This window comes from Lissotriton vulgaris, chromosome 5 (genome assembly GCF_964263255.1).
Source record: "Lissotriton vulgaris chromosome 5, aLisVul1.2, whole genome shotgun sequence".
NCBI classification, from domain to species: domain Eukaryota; kingdom Metazoa; phylum Chordata; class Amphibia; order Caudata; family Salamandridae; genus Lissotriton; species Lissotriton vulgaris.
In genome coordinates, this window is record NC_141693.1 from 1,642,818,893 (window position 1) to 1,642,840,159 (window position 21,267).

Below are 21,267 nucleotides of genomic sequence, written 5' to 3' on the forward strand. Positions count from 1 at the left end.
CCAGAACTCAATGGAGCTGCCCCCCTCTCCTCCTAGCGCCTTGAGACCCTCGCGGGTGATTAGCTGCACGTTACAGAACCTGAGTGATTTGTTGATTGATTGTAGCCGAGATCTAAAAATGAATTGGAGGAAGCTAATGTGGACTTTGTGAATTGATGAAGGAATTTTGTTATTGAGATAGATATGGCAGAATGGGGAGGAAAGTCATCAAATCAGGATAAAGAAAACAAATCATATACAAGGGGCTGAGTCAAAGCCCACTCTAAGTATATGTATTCTAGTTTTAGCAATAGATCTTGCACATGGCAGATAAAGCTGCCTGTAGCCGAGATCTAAAAATGAATTGGAGGAGGCTAATGTGGACTTTGTGAACCGAGGAAGGAATTTTGTTATTGAGAAAGATATTTCAGAATTGGGAAGAACGTGCAGCAGTATTTATTTGAATCCGATAGGGTAAAGCTTTAGATAATAAAAGAAATGCAAGACGGTATTAAGAAAGGGAAGCAGGCCACTGTTACCAAGGTACGAAAGCATCACAAGATATTATACTCTTTACCAAGGTACGAAAGTATCACAAGATATTATACTCTAAGGAGAACTGCACATTTGCACACAACACTTTTGTTTTTGGAAGACGGACATTGTATTCTCTACCTCCTCTCGAAATTTGTGGGATGTTCCTTATTTTTCATCCTTTTAAACTAAGCAAATGCTCCCTTTTCAGTATTTTTCTCACATTAGATCACACTTCAGTAAAGCAACTTTTACAAGCTTAGAGTAAAGCTTAGAGTGAGTCTACAACACATAACTTTACCATCTGACCTGCATAACATAACAAGTTACAAAACCGCAATGTCGGATCTTGCGATGATGGAATCATTCCACTCTGTAGAACATTTCCAGCAAAACTATTGCTTGAAGCTATCACATGCCAATTGTTATAAACATTATAGTTCTAGGAATGAGACCTGCATGTTGGCAAATGTAACCATGATTCTTTTCCTTACTGTTTGGTTGTACATGCCTTCTTTAGGGATCACTGACATAATATCGACTACAAAAATATAGGCATTTAAAATATCGACTCCAAAATATCGACTACAAAAATATCGAAGTCCAATCTACAAATAGGTAAGTACAAAAATATCGAATCAAAAATATAGTTTAAAAATATGTACTTTATAAAAATATCGAATTTATTAAAATGTATGTAAAATTAAATAAATATTAAAAATAAATAACTAAAATATACTTAAACATACTTAAAAGTATTAAATAATGAATTTAAGTTATAAAAAAATAATACAATTTGATTTGTTAAACCATATATATATTAACATATTATTATTAAAAAATATACAATATTATTACCATAGCATAGCGAGAGTGTTAAAATTACTATTCCCAGTCCAATGATTGCAACAGTAGGGAAAGCGTTGGATAGCGTAGCGGTAAAAATTACTATTCCCACTCCAAAGAGTGCAACAGTAGGGAAAGCGTTGGATAGCGTAGGGGTAAAAATTACTATTCCCACTCCAAAGAGTGCAACAGTAGGGAAAGCGTTGGATAGCGTAGGGGTCAAAATTACTATTCCCACTCCAGTGAGTGCATCAGTAGGGAAAGTATTGGATAGCGGGAGGGTCAAAATTACTATTCCCACTCCAGTGAGTGCAACAGTAGGGAAAGCGTTGGATAGCATAGGGGTAAAAATTACTATTCCCACTCCAGTGGGTGCAACAGTAGGGAAAGCGTTGGATAGCGTAGGGGTAAAAATTACTATTCCAACTCCAGAGAGTGCAACAGTAGGGAAAGTAAATACTTCATATATTATTTAAATAAAATTGAATTAATATCTATAAAAAATGTATTTAAAGTAATTACCAATTTAATATAATATAATAATTAATCAATTAAAATTTCAAATTAAATTTAAATATTACAAATATGTTACCTATTAACACAAATTAATTACAAATTAACAATTAATTAATTAACAATTAAAAATCAATTAACAATTAATTCAAATTAAATACAATTAAATACATTGAATTATTTAATTAATTATAAATAAAATACTTCCCACCCTATTCCCCTATAAACCCACAACCAACTACAGAAAATAAATTAGTAAAATTAACATAATTAGCAATTAATCAATTAAATAAAACTATTTGGCAATTAAAATGTAATTAATTACCCATAAAAAATTAATTAACAATTATTCCTCAATAAATACCAATAAATCATTTTACATATTTAATTATTATAAATAAATTACTTCCCACCCAATTCCCCTATAAACACACAACCAAATAAATTACTTCCCACCCAATTCCCCTATAAACACACAACCCGCTACAGAAAATAAATTAGTCAAATGAACATAATTAGCAATTAATTAATTAATTAAAATTAATTGCCAATTAAAATGTAATTAATTACCAAATAAAAATTATTTAACAATTAATTAAAAATGAATAACAATAAATAAATTTACATATTTAATTAATTATAATTGAATTTCTTCCCACCCTATTCCCCTATAAACCCACAACCCGCTACAAAATTAAATTACGCAAAAATTAAAAAAACAAAATTCATTAATTAAAATAAATTATAACATAAATACACACTTTTCACACACATAATAACATAAAAAACACTATAAAAAATTTGATATTATTAAAAATTCGATATTTTTAATAACCTATATTATATACTTCGATATTTTAACTATTTATATTTTTAACATTCGATATTACATTACTTACATCAAAAACGATATTTTTATGTCTATATTCTGTCCATTCGATATTTTGTCCATTCTATATTTTAAACTCAATATTATGTCCATTCGATATTTTTTACTCGATATTTTATGTTTATGTTTATGTTTATTAGATATGTATTGCGCACAAATACCCGAAGGTGTCTCGGCGCAGAGGATAGTCAATTGACATATTTCATGCTGAAGGAAGTCATTGGTCAAAGAGCCAGGTTTTGAGTTGTTTACGGAAAATTAAAAGCGTTGGACTGGTCTTGATGGTAAAAGGAAGAGTATTCCAGAGCCTCGCAGTAGCTACTAGGAAATGTCTGTCTCCCCAGGCAACTGTTCTAGTGCGAGGGAGAGGAAGAAGGTAGTTGGATGCCGAGCGAAGGGGCCTGCTCGGAGTGTAGATCTTGAAGGCCTTTATTAGAAATTGTGGTCCAGAGTTGTGAATGGCCTTATACGCGATACAGAGGGCTTTAAATTGTATGCGGCTTCTGACTCTCAGCCAATGCAGCTGACGTATGGCCGCAGAGACGGAATGATGCTTGGGGATGGAAAGTAGTACTCTTGCCGCCACATTGTGGACCGATGGCAATTTGTCCAAGACATGCTCCTGGGCATTCAGCAAGAGGGCATTGCAGTAGTCCAATTTTGAAAATATTAGAGTGGTTATAAGAGTTTTTCCTGCCGCAGGAGTTAAATAAGGGAGTATTTTTTTGATTTTTCTGAGAGTGAAAAAAAAGGATGAGATCACTGCATTAACATGATGGTGAAATGTTAATTTGGTGTCAAATTTGACCCCAAGATTTCAGACCTTGGCTACAGGTACTGGCGGGGTGCCCAGATCAATAGGCCACCAACTGTCTGGCCATGCCGGAGACAAGTTGCCAAAAGTCATCACCTCCGTCTTGTCTGAGTTTAATTTTAAGCAGTTCATCGACATCCAGGACCCTATGGCTAGCATAGCCTCCTGGAATCTCGATGCCTCTGCCAATCCATCGTTATGAACAGCCAACACCAATTGGGTGTCGTCTGCATAGGTGGTTAAACTCAGCCCATATGATTTTATGACCCTCGCCAAGTCTGACACATAGATATTAAATAGTGTCGGACTTAGCAATGATCTCTGGGGCACCCCGCATGACAATGAGGATGTGGGGGAGTAAAATGTGCCCAGTTTCACCGATTGGGTGCGGTTAGCCAGGAACGAGGCTATGAGATCTCTGGCTAGATGGTTGACCCCCAGTGTTGAGACACGGTCGATCAAGGTGGAATGATCGCCCGTGTCAAAGGCACCGGAAAGATATAACAATATGAGGGCCACCGCCCCACCATGATCTAGAATTGTCCTGATCTCATCAGCCGCCTTTATCAGTGCAGTTTCTGTCCCATGGCCTTGCCTAAACCCAAATTGGGTATCATCCAGCAAATGATGTTGATTACCCTTCTTTAGACCATCTAATATCAAAACAGGTTAAAACGTTTTAACTCCATGGAAATAGCTGTGAAGCATTAACCAAAAATGTCCCCCCAAACCCTGAAAATGTTTTTAAACCCCACACATTCCAGCAATCACCAAGTTATTTCTTTTTATTTTTAATGGGTGAATATTACCTGTTTTTCTTGTAAATGCTATGACATTGTAGAACTCCACAACATATTTATCACATCCTCAGCAGCTCACTTGAATTGAAATGAAAATGCTTCTTCATTATGGGGGGCTTAGTATCAGGGTAGTGGGGCCCCTAGGAAAAGTACACCTTATCCAGATGTCCAGTGTCTATGGCGCGGTGCTCGTAAGGTACCCCTCTCCCTGTAATGTGGCCTAGACCACCCAGTTAATAAATCAAGTTCCCCAGCACACTCTTAATGTCTTTCACATGATAAATCATAGGTCAGGGTCGACAAAAGTATCAAGTATCAATTCCTTTATTCTTCTTCTTTCGTAGCTGCACCACTCTCAGCCAACACGTGTTTCGTCGCTCTTCGGGTATCAAGTCCTACGACTTCTTCAGGGCTCACAGAATGATAGCGGTCACTCGTCTCGCAATGCCCTTTTCTTCCAAAACTCCTCCGTATAAGCTGCTCGAAATATCTGCACGTGGATATTCTTGTGCACAGATACTTAATTCCCATCCTCACGACATTGTTGGACACTGGGGGATCGTGCACACTAAAGAAGCAGAGATACGGACAGCCTGACAGCCTACGGGTTGGAATTATGACCGTGAGCAAAGTACAACATAACATTCTATGAGCCCTGAAGAAGTCGTAGGACTTGATACCCGAATAGCCACGAAACACGTGTTGGCTTGGAGTGGTGCAACTACGAAAGAAGAAGAATAAAGGAATTGATACTTGATACTTTTGTCTACACTGACCTATGATTTATTGTGTGCAAGACATTAAGCATGTGCTGGGGAACTGTATGTATGAAAGGAAAATGCAGTTATATGCGTGCACAGATTTCTGACTTTCAAACATTTGTTGGTGAACAGAGCTATTTGGAAATAAGCCTCCTATCTTATAAAACGTTGTAATAACATTTACATTTTAGATGAAAATATGGGCATAGAAGTGACTGGCATTATAAGAAAATGTTGCATATATAGATGACGATGACCCTATAGCACTGCAATTCTTGGTAACCATTAGTTCCCAGATCCTGTAATATTGTCTGCTGGAGAAATCAGATTATGATTAAAGACTAGAATGCATAGCTGAAGACACACCTTCCCTCGTTATCCTAGGGGCACCCCAAACTCGCCATAGTGAGACTATCATAAGATCCCAAACAGCCTTCTTTAGAATGGAACAATTCTAAAGACAGACCCTGCATATTATTTCAAATTGTAAATTAACCAGACTCACTGGGTCCAATTCACAGAACTAACTTAAGACAAAATCCTAAACTTACTACCATTTTGGTATTCACAGAAGGCACTTACTAATTTTGGTATTCACAGAAGGCACTTACTAATTTTGGTATTCACAGAAGTTAGGAGTCCTAACTTTAAGAGTCCTAAATGCCTTCTGTGAATACCGAAAGTCTTAAAGTTAGGATTTTTCTCAATTTAGGAGTAGTAAAGTTAGGACTCCTAACTTTAGGACTCCTAAACTGCGAAAAATCCTAACTTTAAGACTTTCGGTATTCACAGAAGGCATTTAGGAGTCCTAAAGTTAAGACTTCTAACTTTACTACTCCTAAACTGAGAAAAATACTAACTTTAAGGCTTTCGGTATTCACAGAAGTCATTTAGGAGTCCTAAAGTTAGGACTCCTAACTTCTGTGAATGTATGAAAGGAAAATGCAATGAGTAAGTGCCTTCTGTGAATACCAAAATGAGTAAGTGCCGTCTGTGAATACCAAAATGGTAGTAAGTTTAGGATTTTGCCTTAAGTTAGTTCTGTGAATCCGGCCCAGAGACCTGTTACCGAAAAGTGCCATGTGTTTTGAAACAGTAGGAACTGTGGTGTTGCATATTTTTATAATAAAAAGGATGTTATCTGCTTTGCTAGCATTATGTAAGTATGTATAGGCCATAGCTCTTCCTGTCTGTACCTGTAAGGTGTGCTCTAATTTCATGGCCTGTTTACATTCCCTCCTGCCTTCCCTTGAGTGTTAGTAGTAGTTAGGAGTTCCTTGTTCATTTAATGTTGATGCATTTTCTAATGTGTGTTAATCATTTTCTTTATTTCTATTTTGGATTGTATTGTAGTCCCTGCACCTGCCAGAACTGCCAACTCTTCTAGCTACTTGAGGTTCTGTCTTCCTGTCTAGCCGCAGCAGTGTTAATCCAGGTTTCTGTAAGTAGTCTGTTTTCTTTTTCTATGGCGCTGTTTGTGTGCCAGACTTTAGTGCTTGCGTTGTGCACTCGATCATACACCAGTGGAGGTGGCATTACGAAACTTAGATCACTGAGATTGGAGTATTGGGTCAGTGGTTAATTGGGGTACTGCCAGCAACCAGCTTCATATCCCAGCCCCGCTAAGAATAAAGGCTGCGGGTTATTTACATTCTTCTATATCTGCCATTGGGAAGAGGGGAGAAAAGGTGAACAGCAGGCCTTAATTTTTAAAAATCAATAAGAACAGATGGGCAAACATTTTCTTAGGAAGAAGTCCCATTGCCCACTTCTGCCACTAGTGTGACTGTTACTTCATAGGAACCTCCATATATTGTGATATTGTGACTGAAGCTGTTCATTGGGCGTGACTGACTTCAGGGCACTTTATAATCTACCATAAAACTATTTCGGTCAGTATATATATATATTTTTATATATATCATCCACAGGAACTCCATCCGCATCACGACCAACACCGACGACACCCTCGCACCCGCTGAACACCTGCACTTCCAGATTCACATCAACCCCAAGACCACCCTCAGAGGCACCCTCATCTACAGACCCCCGGGACCACGCACACAATTCAGGGAAGACATCGCCGACTTCATCAGCCCGCACGCCCTCCTCTCCGCTGACTACATTCTCCTCGGGTACCTCTACTTCCACCTGGAGAACAACAATGACCTCGGACTCAAGCAACTGGTGACCACCCCCACCCACTACGCCGGCCACACGCTTGACCCCGTCTTCTCCTCCAGCAAGCACATCTCCTTCAGCCAGGCCACCGAACTCCACTGGACGGACCACAGCTGCGTCCACTTCAGCTTCAAAAGGACCACAATCCACCACCACCAGCAACAGGTTGCACGCAGAAGCTGGAACAAGATCACAGCCGACCAGCTCGCGACTTCCCTGAACATGAACCCTCCTACCAGCGCAACGAACCCAAGCCAGGGGGCCAACAACCTCGCGAAGTGGATCAGCAACTGCGCGGACGACCTTGCCCCTCTGAAGACTCCGCCTAGCAGACCCGGCAGCAGGAAAGCCCCATGGTTCACCGACGAACTCAAGAGCTCCAAGAAGAACTGCTGAGCCCTCGAGAAAGTCTGGTGCAGAGACCCAACACCGAACAACATGACTGCCCTCAAACTCACCACCCGAAAACACCACCAACTGATCCACGCCACCAAGAAAACTGCATTCAAGGAACAACTGGACAACAACGCACACAACAGCAAGGAACTCTTCAACATCATTAAAGAGCTCTCCAACCCCAACGCCGGAAACAACGACATCACCCCTTCACAAGACCTCTGCAACTCACTCGCCTCCTACTTCCACAACAAGATTGCGGGCATACACAACAGCTTCAGCACTCAACCGACGCACGCCATGACTGAACCACCGCCCCCCACCACCACCCTCCGCGCCTGGACCCCGATCAGCACCGAAGACACCGTCCGCACGATGAACTCCATCCACTCCGGATCTCCGACCGACCCCTGCCCCCACCACGTCTTCAACAAGGCCAACGCTGTCATCGCACCCCACCTGCGGGACATCATCAACACCTCCTTCGACATCGCTACCTTCCCGGAGAGCTGGAAGCACGCTGAACTCAGCGCTCTACTAAAGAAGCCATCAGCCGACCCCACCGACCTCAAGAACTACCGCCCCATCTCGCTGCTCCCGTATCCTGCAAAAGTCATCGAGAAGACCGTCAACAAGCAGCTGGCCGCCTTCCTCGAGTCGAACGGATCCCTCGACCTCTCGCAGTCTGGCTTCCGGGCCAACCACAGCACCGAGACCGCCCTGATCGCAGCCACCGATGACATCCGAGCCCTGCTCAACAACGGAGTAACAGCGGCCCTCATCCTCCTAGACCTCTCTGTGGCCTTCGACACTGTCTGCCACCGTACCCTAGTGCAGCGCCTCAGCAACGTCGGAATCCAGGAGAAGGCACTGGAATGGATCATCTCGTTCCTCGCCGGAAGGACACAGAGAGTCCGCCTCCCCCCGTTCAGATCAGAAGCCACCGAAGTCATCTGCGGCCTTCCTCAGGGCTCCTCGCTCAGCCCAACCCTCTTCAACGTCTACATGAGCCCCCTCGCAGCCATCGCACGCCAACACAACCTCAACCTCATCTCCTACGCCGATGACACCCAGCTGATCCTCTCCCTCACCAACGACCCCGCCACCGCCAGAGCCAACCTACACGAAGGGATGACAGACGTAGGCAAGTGGATGATGAACAGCCGCCTGAAACTGAACTCGGACAAGACGGAAGTCCTCATCCTGGGATCCTCACCCTCCGCCTGGGACGACCCCTGGTGGCCCCCCACCCTGGGCAGCGCACCCAAACCAACAGACCACGCACGCAACCTGGGCTTCATCCTGGACTCATCCCTCTCCATGACCAGACAAGTTAACGCCGTCTCCTTGTCGTGCTTCAACATCCTGCGCATGCTACGTAGGATCTTCCGGTAGATCCCCACCGAGACCAGGAAGACGGTCACCCTGGCCCTCGTCACCAGCCGTCTGGACTACGGCAACTCCCTCTACGCCGGAACCACCGCCAAACTCCAGAAGAGACTCCAGCGGATTCAGAACGCCTGAACACGATTTATCCTGGACATCCCCCGTCGCAGCCACATCTCCGGACACCTGAGAGATCTGCACTGGCTCCCGGTCAACAAGAGAATCACCTTCCGTCTCCTCACCCACGCACACAAAGCCCTACACAACCAAGGCCCAGGATACCTCAACAGCCGCCTCAACTTCTACGCTCCCACACGCCAGCTTCGATCGACCGGCCACGCCCTCGCCGCCGTCCCCCGCATCCGAAGAGCCACCACAGGAGGAAGGTCCTTCTCCTACCTGGCCGCCAAGACTTGGAACTCCCTCCCGACCCACCTCCGCCTGACCCAGGACCACCTCGCCTTCAGGAAACAGCTCAAGACCTGGCTCTTCGAGCAGTAGCAGACCCCCCCTCCCCTAGCGCCTTGAGACCCTCCGGGTGAGTAGTGCGCTATATAAATGCTTTGATTGATTGATTGATTGATATATATATATATATATATATATATATATATATATATATATATATATATATATATATATATATATATATATATATATATATATTAGGGGTGGGCGGCCAGCTACGCTCCGTCTGCGGAGTGTGCGTAGCGCCGCCTACTCCGCATTTTGCGGAGCTGGCGGAGCCAGGCGGCACTCCGCAGACGGAGCGTAGCTGGCCGCCACCCGCCTCCCTCCCGCCCTCCCTAAATACTTTGAAAGAAAGAAATGAAATAATTTAAAAAGCACTTACCTTGCCGCCGCTGCCCGCCGCGTCCCCGGGGCTCACTTACTTCCGTCTTCCGTCTTCCGTACTAATGCGCATGCGCGGGCGGCCGCGCATGCGCATTTTCACGAGAAAATGCGCATGCGCGGCCGCCCGCGCATGCGCATTAGTACGGAAGACGGAAGATCGCGAGCCCCGGGGACGCGGCGGGCAGCGGCGGCAAGGTAAGTGCTTTTAAATTATTTGATTATTGTATTTCAAAGTATTTAGGGAGGGCGGGAGGGAGGCGGGTGGCGGGGCTGGCGGCCAGTGGTGTTTGCGGAGTGGGGCTACGCGGAGTGCGGAGGTGGGCGTAGTTTCTCGCCCACTTCGCGTAGCTCCGCGAAGCCCCACTCCGCGAACTCCGCCCAGGGTTAATATATATACATATACGCCATTTATATAATATTTATATGGCGTACCCTATGAATTTGAAGGGTTAATGCTTTGTTTCTGCCATTAGTGGATAGAGTTTGGTGGTACTGGTGGAGTAACAGAACCATATTAACCAGTAATTTTCACCTGTAATGTTGACAATCGGGACTCATGAGTCACAAATTGCTGATGCCCTAAAAGTTATGCGCACTGTCAGTTATCATCTCAAATTAAGTACTGGTGAACAGAAGTCTTTAGCTTTGCTGAAATAATCTCAGGGTGCTGTTTCTTAAAGGGGGACCACAGACTGCTTGGTTGTTCAAGAGAACTATGATGCAGGGGTGCCTAAATCGTGGTTGATGTACCAAGGAAAGGAAATTCAACTGTTGATGAGTCTTGCTTTGAAGGAGTGATTGTTTACTCCTCATTTATTTACCCTATTTAATTGCCCTAATAATATTCATGATTCGGGTGATTGCACTAACAGAAACCACCTGCCTGTAGGAATGTGATATAGGTGCTTCCCTTTATTCAGACAAAAGGCACAGATTAACACCTGCACCACACTTCTCTATTACCATTTTCAGTTATTGAAAAGTATTCACAAAGTCACAATGTTGTAGCCTTTAAAACATGTACTTTACAATCATATATCATATTCTTTCTCCTAAATACATTAATATGTCCTTGTCATTTTTTTATACTCAGCACAGGAATAATATTGAAAAATATGCAAAGCCTCAGTGCCTGGGTTATTGATGAGATGAGGGCTCTCCAACGAATAGTGCAGGAGCTACTGGTAGCTCACAAGCACACTAGAAGGGGGTGTCCGAGGTAAAGCCAAACCCTGTACACCATTCAGAGAATCTTTACGTATTACAGAAGGCATCACTGCTCACCTCTAGGCTTTTAGAGTGGCAGCCAGCCGATGGCAGAGCCTCATGTTAATTCTGAAACACACACTGTGTCAGGCTGCAGAGTCTGCCAGATGGCCATGTGTCTGCACTCTTAGTCAAGCCAAGTCAAAAGGAGACACAGAGGTTGGCCATGTTGTACGCGCTGCTCCATCAGTCACACTGTGTGTCCGAACATGAACAATGGGCAAGCAAAGAAGAGCTAGAGCCGTGGCCAGCATGGACTCACAGAAGTGTGAACTGAAAGAGCCGGAGTGTGGGCAACAAGAGCTGGAATGTGGGTTGCAGGAGCCGGAGAGGGGACTGCAAGAGGCAGAGTGTGGGACTGCAAGAGCCTGAGTGTGGGCTGCAGGAGCCAGAGTGTGGGCTGCAGGAGCCAGAGTGTGGGACAGCAAGAGCCGGAGTGTGTGCTGCAAGAACCGGAGTGTGGGCTGTAAGAGCTGGAATGCAGGCTGCAAGAGCCGGAGTGTGGGACTGCAAGAGCTGGAGTGTGGGCTGCAGGAGCCAGAGTGTGGGGCTGCAGGAGCCGGAGTACGGGCTGCAAGAGTCCGAGTACGGGCTGCACAAGCTGGAGTGTGGGACTGAAAGAGCGAGAGTGTGGGACTGCAAGAGCGAGAGTGTGGGCTGCAAGAGCCGGAGTGTGGGACTGCAAGAGCCAGAGTGTGGGACTGCAAGAGCCGAAGTGTGGACTGCAAGAGCCTGAGTGTTGGCTGCAAGAGCTGGAGCATGGTGCTGCAAGAGCCGGAGCTTTCAGCTGCAAGAGTCGAAGTGTGGGTTGCAAGAGCCAGAGAGTTGGACTGCAAGGGCCAGATTGTGGCACTGCAAGAGCCGGAGTGTGGGACTGCAAGAGCCGGAGTGTGGGCTGCAAGAGCCGGAGTGTGGGACTGCAAGAGCCAGAGTGTGGAACTGTGAGAGCCACAGTGTGGGACTGCGAGAGCCGGAGTGGTGGACTGCGAGAGCCAAAGTGTGGGACTGCGAGAGCCAGAGTGTAGGACTGTGAGAGCTGGAGTGTGGGACTGCAAGAGCCGGAGTGTAGGACTGTGAGAGCTGGAGTGTGGGACTGCAAGAGCCAGAGTGTGGGACTGCAGGGGCCAGAGTCTTGGACTGCAAGAGCCGGAGCAGTGGACTGCAAGAGCCTGAGTGTGGGACTGCAAGAGCCAGAGTTTGGGACTGCAAAAGCCAGAGTGTGGGACTGCAAGAGCCAGAGTGTGGGACTGCAAGAGCCAGAGTGTTGGACTACCGGAGCCAGAGTGTGGGACTACCGGAACCGGAGTGTAGGACTGCAGGAGCCGGAGTGTGGGACTGCAAGAGCCGGAGTGTTGGACTACCGGAGCCAGAGTGTGGGACTACCGGAACCGGAGTGTAAGACTGCAGGAGCCGGTGTGTGGGACTGCAGGAGCCGGAGTGTGGGACTGCACGAGCCGGAGTGTTGGACTGCAGGAGCCGGAGTGTAGGACTGCAAGAGCCGGAGTGTGGGACTGCAAGAGCCGGAGTGTGGGACTGCAAGAGCCGGAGTGTGGGCTGCAAGAGCTGGAGTGTGTGACGGCAGGAGCCAGACTGCAGAAGCCAGGGTGTGGGGCTGCAAGAGCTGGAGTGTGGGACTGCAGGAGCCGGAGTGTGGACTGCAAGAGCCGGAGTGAGGGACTGCAGGAGCCAGACTGCAGAAGCCAGGGTGTGGGGCTGCAAGAGCTGGAGTGTGGGACTGCAGGAGCCGGAGTGTGGACTGCAAGAGCCGGAGTGTGGGACTGCAGGAGCCAGACTGCAGAAGCCAGGGTGTGGGACTGCAAGAGCTGGAGTGTGGGACTGCAGGAGCCGGAGTGTGGCCTGCAAGAGCCGGAGTGTGGGACTGCAGGAGCCCGACTGCAGAAGTCAGGGTGTGGAACTGCAAGAGCCGGAGTGTGGGACTGCAGGAGACGGAGTGTGGGACTGCAAGAGCCGGAGTGTGGGACTGCAAGAGCCGGAGTGTGGGCTGCAAGAGCCGGAGTGTGGGACTGCAGGAGCCAGACTGCAGAAGTCAGGGTGTGGAACTGCAAGAGCCGGAGTGTGGGACTGCAGGAGCCGGAGTGTGGGACTGCAGGAGCTGCAGTGTGGGCTGCAAGAGCCGGAGTGTGGGACTGCAGGAGCCAGACTGCAGAAGCCAGGGTGTGGAACTGCAAGAGCCGGAGTGTGGGACTGCAGGAGCCGGATTGTGGGACTGCAAGAGCCGGAGTGTGGGACTGCAAGAGCCGGAGTGTGGGACTGCAAGAGCCGGAGTGTGGGACTGCAGAAGCCAGGGTGTGGGACTGCAAGAGCTGGAGTGTGGGACTGCATGAGCCAGAGTGTGGGACTGCAAGAGCCGGAGTGTGGGACTGCAAGAGCCGGAGTGTGGGACTGCAAGAGCCGGAGTGTGGGACTGCACGATCCGGATTGTGGGACTGCAAGAGCCGGAGTGTGGGACTGCAAGAGCCGGAGTGTGGGACTGCACGATCCGGATTGTGGTCTGCAAGATCCCGAGTGTGGGCTGCAAGAGGCGTAGTGTGGGACTGCAGAAGCCTGGGTGTGGGACTGCAAGATCCGGAGTGTGGGCTGCAAGAGCCGGAGTGTGGGACTGCAGAAGCCAGAGTGTGGGACTGCAAGAGCCGGAGTGTGGGACTGCAGGAGCCGGAATGTGGGACTGCAGGAGCCGGAGTGTGGAACTGCAACATCCGCAGTGTGGGACTGCAGGAGCCGGAGTGTGGGACTGCAAGAGCCGGAGTGTGGGACTGCAGGAGCCGGAGTGTGGGACTGCAAGAGCCGGAGTGTGGGACTGCAGGAGCCGGAGTGTGGGACTGCAGGAGCCGGAGTGTGGGACTGCAAGAGCTGGAGTGTGGGCTGCAAGAGCCGGAGTGTGGGACTGCAGAAGCCAGGGTGTGGGACTGCAAGAGCCGGAGTGTGGAACTGCAAGATCCGGAGTGTGGGACTGCAGGAGCCGGAGTGTGGGACTGCAGGAGCTGGAGTGTGGGACTGCAGGAGCCGGAGTGTGGGACTGCAAGATCCGGAGTGTGGGACTGCAGGAGCCGGAGTGTGGGACTGCAAGAGCCGGAGTGTGGGCTGCAAGAGCCGGAGTGTGGGCTGCAAGAGCCGGAGTGTGGGACTGCAAGAGCCAGAGTGTGGAACTGTGAGCGCCAGAGTGTGGGGCTGCGAGAGCCGGAGTGTGGGACTGCGAGAGCCAAAGTGTGGGACTGCCAGAGCCAGAGTGTAGGACTGTGAGAGCTGGAGTGTGGGACTGCAAGAGCCGGAGTGTAGGACTGTGAGAGCTGGAGTGTGGGACTGCAAGAGCCGGAGTGTGGGACTGCAGGGGCCAGAGTCTTGGACTGCAAGAGCCGGAGCAGTGGACTGCAAGAGCCTGAGTGTGGGACTGCAAGAGCCAGAGTTTGGGACTGCAAAAGCCAGAGTGTGGGACTGCAAGAGCCAGAGTGTGGGACTGCAAGAGCCGGAGTGTTGGACTACCGGAGCCAGAGTGTGGGACTACCGGAACCGGAGTGTAGGACTGCACGAGCCGGAGTGTGGGACTGCACGAGCCGGAGTGTGGGACTGCAAGAGCCGGAGTGTGGGACTGCAAGAGCCGGAGTGTGGGACTGCAAGAGCCGGAGTGTGGGACTGCAAGAGCCGGAGTGTGGGACTGCAAGAGCCGGAGTGTGGGACTGCACGATCCGGATTGTGGGACTGCAAGAGCCGGAGTGTGGGACTGCAAGAGCCGGAGTGTGGGACTGCACGATCCGGATTGTGGTCTGCAAGATCCCGAGTGTGGGCTGCAAGAGGCGTAGTGTGGGACTGCAGAAGCCTGGGTGTGGGACTGCAAGATCCGGAGTGTGGGCTGCAAGAGCCGGAGTGTGGGACTGCAGAAGCCAGAGTGTGGGACTGCAAGAGCCGGAGTGTGGGACTGCAGGAGCCGGAATGTGGGACTGCAGGAGCCGGAGTGTGGAACTGCAACATCCGCAGTGTGGGACTGCAGGAGCCGGAGTGTGGGACTGCAAGAGCCGGAGTGTGGGACTGCAGGAGCCGGAGTGTGGGACTGCAAGAGCCGGAGTGTGGGACTGCAGGAGCCGGAGTGTGGGACTGCAGGAGCCGGAGTGTGGGACTGCAAGAGCTGGAGTGTGGGCTGCAAGAGCCGGAGTGTGGGACTGCAGAAGCCAGGGTGTGGGACTGCAAGAGCCGGAGTGTGGAACTGCAAGATCCGGAGTGTGGGACTGCAGGAGCCGGAGTGTGGGACTGCAGGAGCTGGAGTGTGGGACTGCAGGAGCCGGAGTGTGGGACTGCAAGATCCGGAGTGTGGGACTGCAGGAGCCGGAGTGTGGGACTGCAAGAGCCGGAGTGTGGGCTGCAAGAGCCGGAGTGTGGGCTGCAAGAGCCGGAGTGTGGGACTGCAAGAGCCAGAGTGTGGAACTGTGAGCGCCAGAGTGTGGGGCTGCGAGAGCCGGAGTGTGGGACTGCGAGAGCCAAAGTGTGGGACTGCCAGAGCCAGAGTGTAGGACTGTGAGAGCTGGAGTGTGGGACTGCAAGAGCCGGAGTGTAGGACTGTGAGAGCTGGAGTGTGGGACTGCAAGAGCCGGAGTGTGGGACTGCAGGGGCCAGAGTCTTGGACTGCAAGAGCCGGAGCAGTGGACTGCAAGAGCCTGAGTGTGGGACTGCAAGAGCCAGAGTTTGGGACTGCAAAAGCCAGAGTGTGGGACTGCAAGAGCCAGAGTGTGGGACTGCAAGAGCCGGAGTGTTGGACTACCGGAGCCAGAGTGTGGGACTACCGGAACCGGAGTGTAGGACTGCACGAGCCGGAGTGTGGGACTGCACGAGCCGGAGTGTGGGACTGCAAGAGCCGGAGTGTGGGACTGCAAGAGCCGGAGTGTGGGACTGCAAGAGCCGGAGTGTGGGACTGCAAGAGCCGGAGTGTGGGCTGCAAGAGCTGGAGTGTGTGACGGCAGGAGCCAGACTGCAGAAGCCAGGGTGTGGGGCTGCAAGAGCTGGAGTGTGGGACTGCAGGAGCCGGAGTGTGGACTGCAAGAGCCGGAGTGAGGGACTGCAGGAGCCAGACTGCAGAAGCCAGGGTGTGGGGCTGCAAGAGCTGGAGTGTGGGACTGCAGGAGCCGGAGTGTGGACTGCAAGAGCCGGAGTGTGGGACTGCAGGAGCCAGACTGCAGAAGCCAGGGTGTGGGACTGCAAGAGCTGGAGTGTGGGACTGCAGGAGCCGGAGTGTGGCCTGCAAGAGCCGGAGTGTGGGACTGCAGGAGCCCGACTGCAGAAGTCAGGGTGTGGAACTGCAAGAGCCTGAGTGTGGGACTGCAGGAGACGGAGTGTGGGACTGCAGGAGACGGAGTGTGGGACTGCAAGAGCCGGAGTGTGGGACTGCAAGAGCCGGAGTGTGGGCTGCAAGAGCCGGAGTGTGGGCTGCAAGAGCCGGAGTGTGGGACTGCAGGAGACAGACTGCAGAAGTCAGGGTGTGGAACTGCAAGAGCCGGAGTGTGGGACTCCAGGAGCCGGAGTGTGGGACTGCAGGAGCTGGAGTGTGGGCTGCAAGAGCCGGAGTGTGGGCCTGCAGGAGCCAGACTGCAGAAGCCAGGGTGTGGAACTGCAAGAGCCGGAGTGTGGGACTGCAGGAGCCGGAGTGTGGGACTGCAAGAGCCGGAGTGTGGGACTGCAAGAGCCGTAGTGTGGGACTGCAGAAGCCAGGGTGTGGGACTGCAAGAGCTGGAGTGTGGGACTGCATGAGCCAAAGTGTGGGACTGCAAGAGCCGGAGTGTGGGACTGCAAGAGCCGGAGTGTGGGACTGCAAGAGCCGGAGTGTGGGACTGCACGATCCGGATTGTGGGACTGCAAGAGCCTGAGTGTGGGACTGTAGGAGCCGGAGTGTGGGACTGCACGATCCGGATTGTGGGCTGCAAGATCCGGAGAGTGGGCTGCAAGAGGCGTAGTGTGGGACTGCAGAAGCCTGGGTGTGGGACTGCAAGAGCCGGAGTGTGGGCTGCAAGAGCCGGAGTGTGGACTGCAGAAGCCAGAGTGTGGGACTGCAAGAGCCGGAGTCTGGGACTGCAGGAGCCGGAATGTGGGACTGCAGGAGCCGGAGTGTGGAACTGCAAGATCCGGAGTGTGGGACTGCAGGAGCCGGAGTGTGGGACTGCAAGAGCGGGAGTGTGGGACTGCAGGAGCCGGAGTGTGGGACTGCAAGAGCCGGAGTGTGGGACTGCAAGAGCCGGAGTGTGGGACTGCAGGAGCCGGAGTGTGGGACTGCAGGAGCCGGAGTGTGGGACTGCAGGAGCCGGAGTGTGGGACTGCAAGAGCCGGAGTGTGGGCTGCAGGAGCCGGAGTGTGGGACTGCAGAAGCCAGGGTGTGGGACTGCAAGATCCGGAGTGTGGGACTGCAGGAGCCGGAGTGTGGGACTGCAGGAGCCGGAGTGTGGGACTGCAAGATCCGGAGTGTGGGACTGCAGGAGCCGGAGTGTGGGACTGCAAGAGCCGGAGTGTGGGACTGCAGGAGCCGGGGTGTGGGACTGCAGGAGCTTGAGTGTGGGCTGCAAGAGCTGGAGTGTGGGACTGCAGGAGCCAGACTGCAGAAGCCAGGGTGTGGGACTGCAAGAGCCGGAGTGTGGGACTGCAGGAGCCAGACTGCAGAAGTCAGGGTGTGGAACTGCAAGAGCCGGAGTGTGGGACTGCAGAAGCCGGAGTGTGGGACTGCAAGAGCCGGAGAGTGGGACTGCAAGAGCCGGAGTGTGGGCTGCAAGAGCCGGAGTGTGGGACTGCAGGAGCCAGACTGCAGAAGTCAGGGTGTGGAACTGCAAGACCTGGAGTGTGGGACTGCAGGAGCCGGAGTGTGGGACTGCAGGAGCTGGAGTGTGGGCTGCAAGAGCCGGAGTGTGGGACTGCAGGAGCCAGACTGCAGAAGCCAGGGTGTGGAACTGCAAGAGCCGGAGTGTGGGACTGCACGATCCGGAGTGTGGGCTGTAAGAGCTGGAGTGTGGGACTGCAAGAGCCGGAGTGTGGGCTGCAAGAGGCGTAGTGTGGGACTGCAGAAGCCAGGGTGTGGAACTGCAAGAGCCGGATTGTGGGACTGCAGGACCCAGAGTGTGGGACTGCAGGACCCAGAGTGTGGGCCTGCAAAGCTGGAGTGTGGGCTGCAAGAGCCGGAGTATGGGACTGCAGAAGCCAGGGTGTGGGACTGCAAGAGCCGGAGTGTGGGACTGCAGGAGCCGAAGTGTGGGACTGCAAGAGCCGGAGTGTTGGACTACCGGAGCCGGAGTGTGGGACTACCGGAACCGGAGTGTGGGACTGCAGGAGCCGGAGTGTGAGACTGCAGGAGCCTGAGTGTGGGACTGCAAGAGCCAGAGTGTGGGCTGCAAGAGCCTGAGTGTGAGACTGCAAGAGCCTGAGTGTGGGACTGCAAGAGCCGGAGTGTGGGACTGCAGAAGCCAGGGTGTGGAACTGCAAGAGCCAGAGTGTGGGACTGCAAGAGCCGGAGTGTGGGCTGCAAGAGCCGGAGTGTGGGACTGCAGAAGCCAGGGTGTGGAACTGCAAGAGCCGGAGTGTGGGACTGCAGGAGCCGGAGTGTGGGACTGCAAGAGCCGGAGTGTGGGCTGCAAGAGCCGGAGTGTGGGACTGCAGAAGCCAGGGTGTGGGACTACAAGAGCCGGAGTGTGGGACTGCAGGAGCCGGAATGTGTGACTGCATGCGCCGGAGTGTCGGACTGCAGGAGCCGGAGTGTGGAACTGCAAGATCCGGAGTGTGGGACTTCAGGAGCCGGAGTGTGGGACTGCAAGAGCCGGAGTGTGGGACTGCAGGAGCCCGAGTGTGGGACTGCAGGAGCCGGAGTGTGGGACTGCAAGAGCCGGAGTGTGGGCTGCAAGAGCCGGAGTGTGGGACTGCAGAAGCCAGGGTGTGGGACTGCAAGAGCCGGAGTGTGGAACTGCAAGATCCGCAGTGTGGGACTGCAGGAGCCGGAGTGTGGGACGCAGAAGCCGGAGTGTGGAACTGCAAGATCCGGAGTGTGGGACTGCAGGAGCCGGAGTGTGGGACTGCAAGATCCGGAGTGTGGGACTGCAGGAGCCGGAGTGTGGGACTGCAAGAGCCGAAGTGTGGGCTGCAAGAGCCGGAGTGTTGGACTGCAGAAGCCGGAGTGAAAATATGTGGGTTGGCTGTAAGGTGAGACCAGGGGCTGAGTAGAGCGCAGTCTAGGCCCAGAGCTGAGACCATTATGTGCACGCGTCTGTCTGTGTCGGTATGCATGTGCATATTATTGTGTGAACGAATGTGTCTCCCCTCAAACTAACAGTATCGATCCTCGTGAGTATAGATCAATGCCTATTGTGTAGGACGGGGGCAGTTCTGGCTCTTCCTGTGTGGGATGTATTCAATCGGTTGCCACAGCGTTAAATATGGCCCTTTCCCGAATCGAGTTTGGGGTGACACTGACACCGCTGACCTTGACCTGTTCCCCAGATCGGAAACTTCGCGGTGCAGAGAGCGTCCTCCCCCATTCCAGGCGGCGGCACCTCAGCCCCTGGTCACCCTGGCCTCAGCCAGCTGAGCCAATGCGCTCTCGTTCACGGTGGTTGTTTGCTCGGCTGCAATAAAAGGGAGTCTGAATGAGCACTGGATTTAATGCATCTTATCTACTTCAAACACAGGCCCTTCTTTTCATCACGTTTCATTGTGGCATTTTGTAGATGCTGGTGAGTGGCCGAAAGTGTTCAGCACCCAGGACACTAGCAGCAGATACAAGCTGATCTGCATAATGGCCCTGCCAGGCTAAGGGCGTTTATGACGTGATTTACAGATCGCGAGACGTTCCTGTGAGAAAGACTCACGTCCCCGCAGAGTGATGGACACTAAATCACTCTCTGCTGTTTACTAAAAAAGCATTTCAAGAACAGCCAGAGGGCGCATAGAAATATTCAAACAGCCATTGTTATACCTGTGACCACACGTGGGCGAGAGAGAGAGAGAGTTATTTTACTAAACGCGGCGCTGAAGAAACTGCGTATCTGGGACGAAAAGCGTATTTGCACGCACTCACGAAGCACACGCCGCCTAGACAGGTCGTAAGTGGGTTATAATAACATATACACTTTATTCTACGGGTGTCCACACTTATAATTCATTATTTCTGTTCATGAAACGTTGATTAGTGTGACGTGATAAAACCCAGGCAACAGCGCGTAATATAGGACATTTTGAGTCTAAAAAGTCTAATTTACAAACTTGGCAAGCAGCTTGGCGCTGTAGATTTAAAATACTGCCTAGTATCTTTAAAATCAAAATATTAACTATTGTTTTCTCCTTGGCATGGACCATCTAAAAGGACCAGCATTCCACTTCCGTGCATTTTTGCCTCCTGATCTCAGAGTGAGTCCCTCATTATGAGTGGCCCAGGAAACAGTCTGATTGAATAACCGATTTCGGGGTACCGAAAAACCCGTCCCATAACTAATTGTACGCTGGGGCCCTGTAAGAAAGGAGGTAATACAAATACTTTCACTTAGAGAAACTCCTTGTTGAAAGTAAACATTTCATCATTCTGGTAGGGCAGTAACTGCTGTTAACAGCCCTTTCGAAGTAGTAACTGCTGTTATGCCTTACTCTCACCTGAAGAGCGCTGAATCAAGGAATATAAGTAGGGCTTCCTGTTTTCCGTTTTTACTGATTTTGACATATTACTACAGACATAAAACATTGTGTTTCCTGTCTGTATTTAATTTTAAAAGCAGAAAAGTACAGATAATATGGCTTCTTTTGAGTAACTCTCCCTCCATGATGAGATTAATTACTTTCAGGCCAAAAGCTGTACATATTGGTAGCATGGGGTGTTACAAAGCTGAATGAGATTTGCTTAAATTACTGCATATCTCAAAATGTATTTGTGCTATAATGCTAATTTTTTTCACATGGGTTTTTTATTTTATGATTTTGGGCTGTGTAATAGGCTAAAACCTTACATGCATCAAAGTATGTGTGCATGTTTATCTGTTATATAAATGGAGAAATATGCAAGTTATCAACTCATCTGTTCAC

General features: G+C 50.6%; 1 protein-coding gene across 2 annotated transcripts in view; it reads left to right on the top strand.

The window, feature by feature from the left end:
* Positions 1 to 21,267, top strand: part of TMEM98 (transmembrane protein 98) — a 342,838-nt gene that overhangs the window by 138,892 nt on the left and 182,679 nt on the right. For both annotated transcript variants that reach the window (XM_086923789.1, XM_086923788.1), the window contains exon 2: positions 6,490 to 6,577. The gene's annotated coding sequence lies outside the window, so the exon portion shown is untranslated. The remainder of the gene's footprint in view (positions 1 to 6,489; positions 6,578 to 21,267) is intronic.